At 48.6% G+C, this 10541-nt stretch overlaps 1 pseudogene; it reads right to left on the minus strand.

Moving 5' to 3' along the window:
- Positions 1-2486: 2486 nt before the first annotated feature.
- Positions 2487-8815, minus strand: LOC146200636 (uncharacterized; annotated as a pseudogene).
- Positions 8816-10541: the final 1726 nt, after the last annotated feature.

Here is a 10541-nt window from a genome sequence, read left to right on the forward strand (position 1 = left end):
TGGGCTAGCATAGTGGGTAGTCCTAGCGCTGCCTTATACGCGGAATGGATTACGCTTTGTCCACTGCTTCCACATCCTTCTGGTATATGTGGTAGTAGAGGAATGCATAAAAATGCGGCTTATTAAAAAAACCTGGGTTACCCTGCCTCGGTGGCGATTTGCAATGTGCCGAATGAGGCCGTTAATCTGATGGCCTTAGCCCGGAGACGTTTGATAGTCTCCGTATTTTGAGTGTTATTCTGCACCATCATACCGAGGGCACGGATGGAAGGGACTGAAGGTATGGGAATCTTATCCAGGTGGAGCGCAATCGGTTCAGGTAAGTATTCGATGGGCCGGCGCACCCTCCTGTCTCTGATTATCAGTAATTATGATTTCGTGGACGAGCAAGAAAGACCATTGGCTTGGACAAAGGCCTGTACAGTGTTAATTGCCAATTGAAGGGAGGTCTCGATGTCCCCGTCCGAGCCGGAGTTTGTGGCACACCTTGCGGTGTGCCACTAGTGCCTAGCGTGATTTCAACGCTACGGAGATCTCCAATATGAAGCTCAGCTGTGTGATTGTGGATAAAATTAGCACTGTAATATAGGTGCGGGTGCCGACATTCATTTGTGAGAGGTTGGTTAAGATGGATGTATGCGACACGTTGCCGAATGCTTTGCTAACGTTGAGGCCTAAGATGGTGCGCGCAGCCCGATGGGACCTGGATCGAGTATGTCATGTTGGAGTTGCCACATTAGGTCTTGGGTGGAAAAGGCAGCGCGAAAGCCAATCAGTGGGAAGAAAGGGGTTGTGTTTATTAGTGTGTGCGTGAAGGTGATTAAGGATGACATGTTCCATAACCTTGCCCAAATGGGATGTGAGTGATATAGGCCGGAGATTGCCCAGCTCCAGATTCTTGCCTGGTTTGGGTACGAAAATGACTTTCGCATGTTTCTATGCGTGCGGTAGATTACCGTCATGCCAGTGGCGAGTGAAAAGGTCCGTAATCGCCTCGACTTAGTGATCATCGAGGTTAGGGAGCATTTTATTGGTAATGCGGTCGACACCTGCAGCCACGGTAGTCTTAATGTGATTCAGAGCGGCGCGAACCTCAGCTACTGGGGTGTCAAAGTCCATGTAACCAGAGGGGAGAGGGGTATCGGTAGAGGTATTGATATATTTGCCCCGCAGAATGTTGAAAAGTTCCTCATTTGTGCCCTTAAAAGCGTGTATGACGCGGGTAACATTTTTTTGTGAAGCGGATTTGGTTTGGGCCGGGTCTAGCAGATTTTTCAGCAAGCACCATGAATTCTTGCATCCTAACTGCCCATTGAGGTGGCCGCAGTGCTAATACCATTGCTCTTGACGTAAATGGGTTGAATATGCCTAGATCTCGCGTTCAAGGCGGACAAGACGGAGCTTGAGTTTACGGTTATGTTTACGGCGAAGCCAATGGGCGTGGATGCTGCGCTGAGCTGCCCACATGTGCATTAGTTTGTCGTCGGGCGTGGGGTAGTTGTAGTAAGAACATTTATTACCTATACAAGGGCCTGGAGGTATGTTCGGATCGGCTCATATGGGAGCGGTCCTTACAAGCACTAGGTGGAGCTCCCTAGTTTGGGACCCCAGTGGCGGTTGCCGCCGCCCGGGCCAGTGCCACCTAGAACTAGTTTCAGGCCTGCTCACTGCCGCCGTGACGTCACGCGTCGTGACCGAGCCGCGCGGAAGCGGGAAGCCGTGAAGCGCAAATCATCGCTTCTGCGGAAAGGAGTGGTCGCGGTTGAGTGCCACACGTATAATAGTTTTATTTTGCCTTTGCATTTTGATTGGCGCTAATGTTAGGAGTGCATATTGCTTTAAAATCCTTGCTCATTTATCTGGAAGGCAATTTATTATTCCACTAAATATAAGATTGTGCGCCATGGAACATGTGGCCCAACAAAGTAACGAAATAAAAAAGGTACATTTAATGAGTCTTTATTAACTCACACGCTTGCCACATACACACACATACACACTGTGTCCAGAGAACGCATATGGAAACATTTATTGCTCATTTTGCAAACTTTTGCAATTTCCTCTGTTGAGTCGGCGTTTTTATACCCTTCACAACATCAGTCTTCACAGAAACGTAGTTCTTCAGAAGTGCGTTTGCTGCTGCCACAAGTATGTTTGTCAGCACAGTGTCAGGATGGTGACCATTGTTACAGACATCAAAATCCTCTGTTTCACAAAGATATCTCGTGACAGCCACAAGCAGCTCCCTCTGTTTAGGTGTTGCATGAAAACGTGCAGCATTCGCTTTGCTGGTAAGCTGTTCTAAGACAATGTGGGCGTGTAAAACCGCATTAATGACAGCCGGTTGCGGAAACTTCAGAGCGCCTCTCGAGAGGTTTTCGAATAGGAGATTCAAGTTGAGCTTCCCGGTCCTCAGACGTAATATTCATGGCACAATACTGACAGGGCAGCTTCTTTAACGCGGCGTGGGCGGAAAAGCCTGCGATTTATGTTATCACGGGCAGAATGGATACTTTATTTCTTATATCACGATCCGACAACTTTATACCGTACTCCTCTGTCAACTGCGCTCCGTCAGGTGTTTGAGCACATGGCTTCTGCAGTTCCTGCATATCTGGCAAAACCAAACTGTCTTGTAGCCTCAGTCTTTTTCTCTGACTCAATGACTTGCTGTAGTAAAATGTGATAATTTGTTCCAGACAGCCGACGGTACTGTCCGAACCTTTCCTCTAGACTGTCGGTCTGAAATTTGCCCAGCAACACATAGTCGAAATTCAATTCTTCAAGGCAGTACCGGCACAGTTCGACAAGCGAGTAACAAGTCAGCCGCAGCGCTGCGCGGGTTTCAGTGGTTAGAGCGCCTGTATCTATCCAGATGTCTCGCCATGTGTCCAACCAATCCACAAATTTATTAAGAAATTCTATCTGCTTGTCAGTCAATCTCTTAGGCGCCGGCCCTTGGAGGGGCTTTTCATGTTGACTATATGCCACCACTTCAATATTCGGTCAATTAATTGCGCTGTCCCTGCGGCGTAGTTCAAATTAAGCTCGTTTCTGCGCATATTTAGAGCCTCCACCACAAATGAACTAAAAACTTTTAAAACCAGCTTCACATTCTGGCGCTCAATTTTGGATGAATGCAGTGCTTTGTAGCTCAATCCGTAACCAAACTTTGCGACGCTGTGTTGCTCCGAAGCGTGCAAGTCTCGAAGAGCTTTGAAAGAGGCTTCATTACCCCCAACTAACGGAGATCCACTAGGAAATTCAGGGTAGAAGATGCACGTTCCTGGATTTTTCTGGTTCAACCAGTTGTTTCGTATGCACTTCAGAAGGTGGACTGGGTCTACTACATAAAAAAGGGGTCTTGAATCGTCCACTGGGTGAGGGTACACGATGTCAACTGTTCGTGTTTTAGAAAACAAGGACATCACTTTTCTATTTATGGAATTGTTATCTGTTATTACTGCTATGAGAGTAAGCCCTGCATTCTCGAGCTCCAATATTGTCTTTCTTAGGACTGCGTGCAATTGGATTGCTTCAATGCTCGATACTGGCAGAATGTGTGCGACATCCTTGTGTGATGATAGCAAGGACTGCGTCATAAAAACATGCGCAGTTTTGGCTGCTTCGGAAGAATTAGAAGCTGCCCCGGTCACCGATCCACCTTTGTACTCGAAGTACGCGCGGAATATGGATCTCGTCCATCATTATAGTGACAATCTTTTCATGCGGTTTCAGGAGGCTTGATCGCTTCTTCACATAACGTAAAAACCCTTCGTCGTCCAGCTCTTTCGCTGGGTTGACGTTGTATTGCGAACAGATACGCATTAGTGTAGATCGATGGGGCAGTGCTAACTTGCCAGCACTGCGAATGAATCGGTAGGCGTGTGGGGAAACAGTGTATAGAATACTGGAGAATATTAAAAGCTCAGCAGAGTACCGTGCTGAATGGTCCTTCTTGTGCAATAGGTCAAGTTGCTCTTTTATAAAGCCGAGTACTTCCGTTTGCTCTTGCGGCAAAAGATCATCACACCTGAGGCTGTCCAGCAAAGAGAAAAGCAAGCTGAAAGTCGCTTTGACTTTTTCATCCTTGTCGCAAATGTCTGGAGCCTTGAAACTTCTCATACTGTGTAGTGCAGTCTGAAGGCAGCGCAGATCGTCCAGCTTACACGGGATGAGCAGGTCCTTTACAGGCACTTTCACTTTCCTCCAGAAAGCCGTTACCTCAATGTTCTTGCTAACAATCACAGATCGTTCGACGTCTGGTGGATCTTCACCCTCTATGTGAACAAAGAGAACAGCATGCTCTGCTTTTACTGACATCCAGTAGGTGGAGAGATCGAGGCTTCGTAGGCGCGATAGAAAGTCATCATATGACTGAAGCTTATTTTGGCGCTCTTGTTCTTCGTGCGATAAGATGGACTGCCGAATAGCTTCTTCTAGATGCGATGCCTCGCGGCGTTTCCTCTTTGCCTCTGGCTCCTGGCGCACTGGTGCGCATTCGCTCAAATAAGCAGGGGCATTTGGAAAAATGGTCGGCACTGCGTCCTCAGTAAGCCGAGTAGCGCCCATGGGAGCGTCTATCGCCCTGCCGGTTCTTGGATCGGTGTACGCAGTAGTCGTCCTTAGGTACTCGGTCTTGAAATGGAGCTCGCACACCTGCAAACCATTCACAAAAAATAAATGGTATATTACAGGCCTTTTTTGCTTCACATCCACCTCAAATACTAAGCTATAAAAAAGAGGCTATTTGAGGTGTCTACATGGATAAAAATGCGGCTGAAGTGAAGCCGTACATATTTCTAAGAAATAATGAAGGGGACCGTGTAAACATGAAAAGACACTCTGTATTTTATGGCGCTTTTTATCCTTCGATAGTCGGTTATTTTTTTTTTAGTCCACGCTGGTTCTTTATCGACGAAGCGTGCTGACTAGCAAATAGATTCCAGAACAATCTACAAATTACCTCGAGCGTGTGTGTGAACTGATAATAGGTCCTGGCGCCCCTGAAAAAAAACGACACCACTCAAGACTTGAGCGATTTTATAGCGATAGCGCGTCTCATCACAACAGAGCGCCGCAGTCAAAGCGAAAGTTACAGAAAAGAAATAAACACCCGTGACAATGTCAAGTCTTACTGACTGGCAAGTAAAAAGCGCACAAGAGATCATTATATTCGCTTCAGGAAAAAACATCTCTCAAGGCATGCGCGCGGCATTATGAAGATATCGTGTCTCATTACAGCAAAGTGCCGCAGTTGAAGCGAACATTTCTGGAAAGAAATAAACAGACGTTACAATGTGAAGGCTTATGCTGGCTGGCAAGTCAAAAGCGCACTCGTTATTATATCGTTATAGTAGAGCAAGAACCGGACATGTTGGAGGTGGTGCTTGTAATATGACTCAAAAGTAGTATAGACGTACACCTACCTTCGGATCCCCCTGCATGGATCACTGCCTTGTCGTGGCGGAGGGGCTTGCGAAACTCGATGAAGTCGTGAGCTCTGCTGTGTAGGGCCACCCAAGATAGACAGGTCACGGCAGAGAGTTCTGACAAAATGTGATTCACTGGAGAAGGTAATAGCAACCCACTCCAGTATTTCCTGCCAAGAAAACCCTATGGCCAGTCACAATACCATTAATTATATGGCGCCGGAAGATGAGCCCCCCAGGTTGGAAGGCGTCCCACATGTTACTGGGGATGAACAAAGGGCGATTCCTAGTAGCTCCAGGACGAATGAAGCGGCTGGGCTAAAGCCAAAAGGACGCTCAGTTGTGGATGTGTCGAGAAGCGACCGGAAAGTCCGATGTTGCAAGGAGATATATCACATAGCAACATGGAATGTAAGATCTATGACGCAAGGTAAACTGGATATCGTCAAGCGAGAAATGGACAGATTGAACATTGATATCTTGGGTATCAGCGAGCTCAAGTGGACCGGAACGGGAGAATTTAACTCCGGCGACCATTATGTCTTTTATTGTGGGCACGAATCCAAGAGAAGGAATGGGGTCGCTCTCATAGTAAACAGAAGAATGGGCAAAGCAGTGCTAGGGTACAACCCCAAAAACGACCGAATGATTTCACTTCGGATCCAAGGTCACCCTTTCAACATAACAGTTATCCAAGTCTATGCACCGACCACTGCTGCTGGGGAAGCTGACGTTGAGAGATTTTATGCGGACCTACAATGCCTTTTAGACCGCACCCCATCATCAGACGTCGTTTTTCTCATAGCAGACTGGAATGCTAAGGTCGGGAGTGAAGAAATATCCGGAATTACAGGCAAGTTCGGGCTTGGTGAGCCAAATGAAGCTGGGCAGAGGCAAGTAGAGTTCTGTCAAGAAAACAACCTGACCATAGCGAATACTCATTTTCAACAGCACAAGAGGCGCCTGTACACATGGATTTCACCGGACGGTCTGTATAGGAATCAGATCGATTATATTATTTGCCGGCAGAGATGGAGAAGCGCTATACAAGCAGTAAAAACAAGGCCTGGGGCCGATTGTGGCACCGATCATCAGCTTCTTGTTGCCAAAATTAGGCTTCGATTGAGGAAAACGCAGAAAACTAGAAGGCCTTTCAGGTATGATCTGGATCAGATTCCATTAGAATATGCTGTGGAAGTGAGGAATCGATTTCAAGAATTATATCTAGAAGACAAAGAGCCCGAAGAGATGTGGACTGATGTTCGTGATATAATACAAGAAGTTGCTACTAAGGTAGTTCCAAAGCAAAAGAAATGCTAAAAAGCAAACTGGTTATCTGAAGAGGCTTTGCAAATAGCTGAGGAAAGGAGGATGGCAAAAGGTATGGGGGAAAGAGAAAGATACAAGGTTCTCAATGCAGATTTTCAGAAAATAGCAAGGAGAGATAAGAATGCCTTCCTGAACATACAGTGTCAAGCAGTTGAGGACAACAGCCAATTAAGGAACACAAGAGCTCTGTATAAGACAATCAAAGATATCAAAGGAAGCTTCTGTGCTAAGCTGGGCGTGATAAAGGACAAACGAGGCAAGGACCTCACTGAAGCCTCACAGATAAAGAAGAGGTGGCAGGAATACACGGAAGAACTGTACAAGAAGGACCCGGATGTGCAAACCCAACATAGGACGGTTGTGATTACTGATCTCGAGCCGGGCATCCTGAAGAGTGAAGTTGAATGGGCCTTAGCCAGCCTTGCTAAGAACAAAGCTAGCAGAATTGATGGTATTCCAGCTGAGTTGCTTCAGAACCTCAACCACGACGCTGTTAACACATTGCATACATTATGTCAAAAGATTTAGACAACCCTGCAGTGGCCACAGGATTGGAGGAGGTCAGTTTACATCCCCATTCCAAAGAAAGGCAGTGCCAAAGATTGTTCCAACTACCGCGCGATCGCGCTTATTTCGCATGCTAGCAAGGTGATGTTAAAAATCTTGCAAGGTAGGCTGCAGCAGTATGTGGATCGGGAGCTTCCGGACGTGCAAGCTGGGTTTCGCAAGGGCAGAGGAACTAGAGACCAAATTGCCAACCTTCGCTGGATCATGGAAAAAGCAAGAGAGTTCCAGAAACCCATTTACTTCTGCTTTATTGATTATGCGACAGCGCTTGACTGCGTAGATCACAGCAGATTGTGGCAAGCTCTCCAAGAGATGGGAGTTCCAATTCACCTCATCTGTCTCCTCAGGAACCTTTATGAAGGGCAAGATGCCACAGTCAGAACTGGGCATGGTCTTAATGATTGGTTTCCGATTGAGAAAGGGGTGAGGCAAGGCTGCATACTGTCGCCCTGCCTATTTAACCTATATGCAGAGTGCATCATGAGGAAGGCCGGTCTGGGCGAGTCTTCAGCTGGAGTGAAGATTGCTGCAAAACGTATCAACAACCTTAGATATGCGGATGATACCACTTTAATGGCAGAAAGTGAAGTGGAACTCAAGAGACTTCTGATGCGCGTACAAGAAGAGAGTGAGAAGTTTGGGCTTAAACTGAACATTAAAAAGACGAAGCTCATGGCGTCTTGCCCTATCAAGTCCTGGAGCATCAATGGACAAGAAGTGGAAGCTGTGACAGATTTTCTGTTCTTGGGCGCCAAGATTACCTCGGAAGGAGACTGCAGCCATGAAATTAGGAGACGCCTGCTTCTGGGAAAAAGAGCAATGGTTAGCCTTGACCGCCTAGTAAGGAGCAGAGACATTAGTCCGCCAACCAAGATCCGTATAACCCGTGCTATGGTCTTTCCAGTTGTGATGTATGGATGCGAGAGTTGGAGTGGGAAAAAGGCTGACCGCCGAAGAATTGACGCGTTTGAATTGTGGTGCTGGCGAAGACTCTTAAGAGTTCCTTGGACTGCCAGAAGATCAAATCAGTCGATATTGTCGACCATAAACCCTGACTACTCATTGGAGGGTCAAATTTTAAAGTTAAAGCTCAGCTACTTTGGTCATGTGATGAGAAGAGAGGAGTCGCTGGAGAAAGATTTGATGTGGGAGAGGTTGAGGGTCGCCGGAGAAGGGGTAGGCAGCGAACGCGATGGTTAGATGGCATCCTCGAGGCATTGCAGATGAAGCTATGTGATGTTAAGAAGATAGGGAGAGACCGGAAAGCGTGGCGTGACATGGTCCATAGGGTCACGAAGAGTCGGACACGACTGAATGCCTGAACTGAACTGAACCTTCGGATCACGGAGAGAACGGATATCGACGTCATCTCGACGAACAGCACGCTCCCACTTTGCTCTTCGGTCGCCCTTTGGGAACGAGAATACTCGAACCTTCGGCCCATTGTCGTAATTGCCGCGACATTTGGGCACGCAGCATCACCCCATTACGATAGTTTGCAGGGTTACACTACGCGAATATTCAGCGAACGAAACGTTTCACATCACCACAACAGTTCACAAACGCAAACACGTGCCCCGCCGGGGTGGCGCAGTGGTAAGACGCCCGACTACTATGCCGGAGTTCCCGGGTTCGAACCCGACCTCGGCGGCTGCGTTTCGATGGAGGCGAAACGAAGTGGCGTCCGTGTGCTGTGCGATGTCAGCGCACGAAGATCCCCAGGTGGTCGAAATTACTCCGTAGCCCTCCACTACGGCTCCCCTTTCTCTCTTTCCACTTTCACTCCGCCTTCCTCCCTTCCCTTACGGCGCGGTTCAGGTGTCCACAGAGCAAGTGTGACAGATACTGCGCCTTTCCCTTCCTGTGAACCAACCAACCAACCAAACACTGCTTCTCCAGTCGCAAACAGAACCAGCTCAAAAAGACATCGGCATGCCGCGATAGGCCGCGTCAGGCTTAGCAAATCTTGCTCTCGCGAACGGCGTGGGCACGTCCGCGCGAGAGCAGGCGTCGGTCAAAACTGAGTGACGTCAGAGGCCACGACCAGAGAAGTGAGCAGGCCTGATAATATTCTAGAGGGCGCTGCCCGGGCGCGCCCGACTAAGGCTTGTTGGGCCTGTAAGTCGTGAAAGCCGAGCAGGATCGCCTCCCAGTCCTCCTGGGTTGGGTTGGTGATGGGGGGAAGAGCCGGATTAGAAGGGCAGGCCCACCCCATGTGATAGATGTCAGAAGACACCGATCCACAGTGTGGGCAGCTGCCACTAAAGGAAGGGTCAAAATGTTTTAGTGCTGCCGGGCACAGCAATGTATTGGTGAAAAGGAGGAGAAGAAGCCGCTCGTCCACCTTTTTAAGGGCTTTATATGGGCTGGAGTAAAGGCGATGACAATTCTGATAGTACATCGTGATATCATTGAAGGTGTAGGCTGGAATAAAATCGGGTTCCTGATCGGGTGGGGAGGAGAAAACAACCCGGTGAGAGAGCGCGCGGGCGGCTGCGTCTGCTGCCTCGTTTCCTGCCAAACCCTGATGAGCAGGGGCCCATATAAGGTAACGGAGTGCGGGGTCCGTATCCCGTATGCAATTTAAGTAGATTTGATAGACTAGTAAGGGAGTCCAGCCTTGTCTGACGTTCCGACAGGCTCCTCGCGAGTCGGTAATTATGTATTTTGAATCTGAGTGTGAGTGTGAGGCCGCGAGAGCAATCGCCCCCTCTTCTGCATGTGTTGTACTGTGGGCTCTGAAGGTGCGACCGTTAACCGTTTTGCTGTTGTGAACTACAGCGGCCGTGTAGCATCCCCCATAGTGAGGGCCGGAGGTGTCCACGTAGTATACACTTGTTTTGTTGCCATAATATCGGGCTAGGGCTTCCGCTCGTGCCAGGCGCCGACCGTTATGATCTTCGTGTGACATATTGGCGGGAAGAGGTCGCACACAGAGGGCGCGTTTCCACAGTTCTGGGATGCGAAACTTGTCTTCCATGAGAGTGGTGTGTTCGATACGGAGTCGAGCAAGAAGGCGGCTGTCACGAAATCGGCGCACATTTTCATCAAGCCGGTACGGCGCGAGGCCGCGCTGGGTCGCGTGGAAAACATGGCGAGAAAAGCCTCTTCCCCGCGCGGGAGAGCGCGTAGCTTTGTACGCGTTGCCGTCACCCTCTTTCCAATTGCCCGGGGAGGACGGTGGTTCATCGGACTGGAATCCGCCAGAAAATT

Source organism: Amblyomma maculatum, chromosome 2 (assembly GCF_055883805.1).
Source record: "Amblyomma maculatum isolate TAMU_Amacu chromosome 2, ASM5588380v1, whole genome shotgun sequence".
NCBI classification, from domain to species: Eukaryota; Metazoa; Arthropoda; class Arachnida; order Ixodida; family Ixodidae; genus Amblyomma; species Amblyomma maculatum.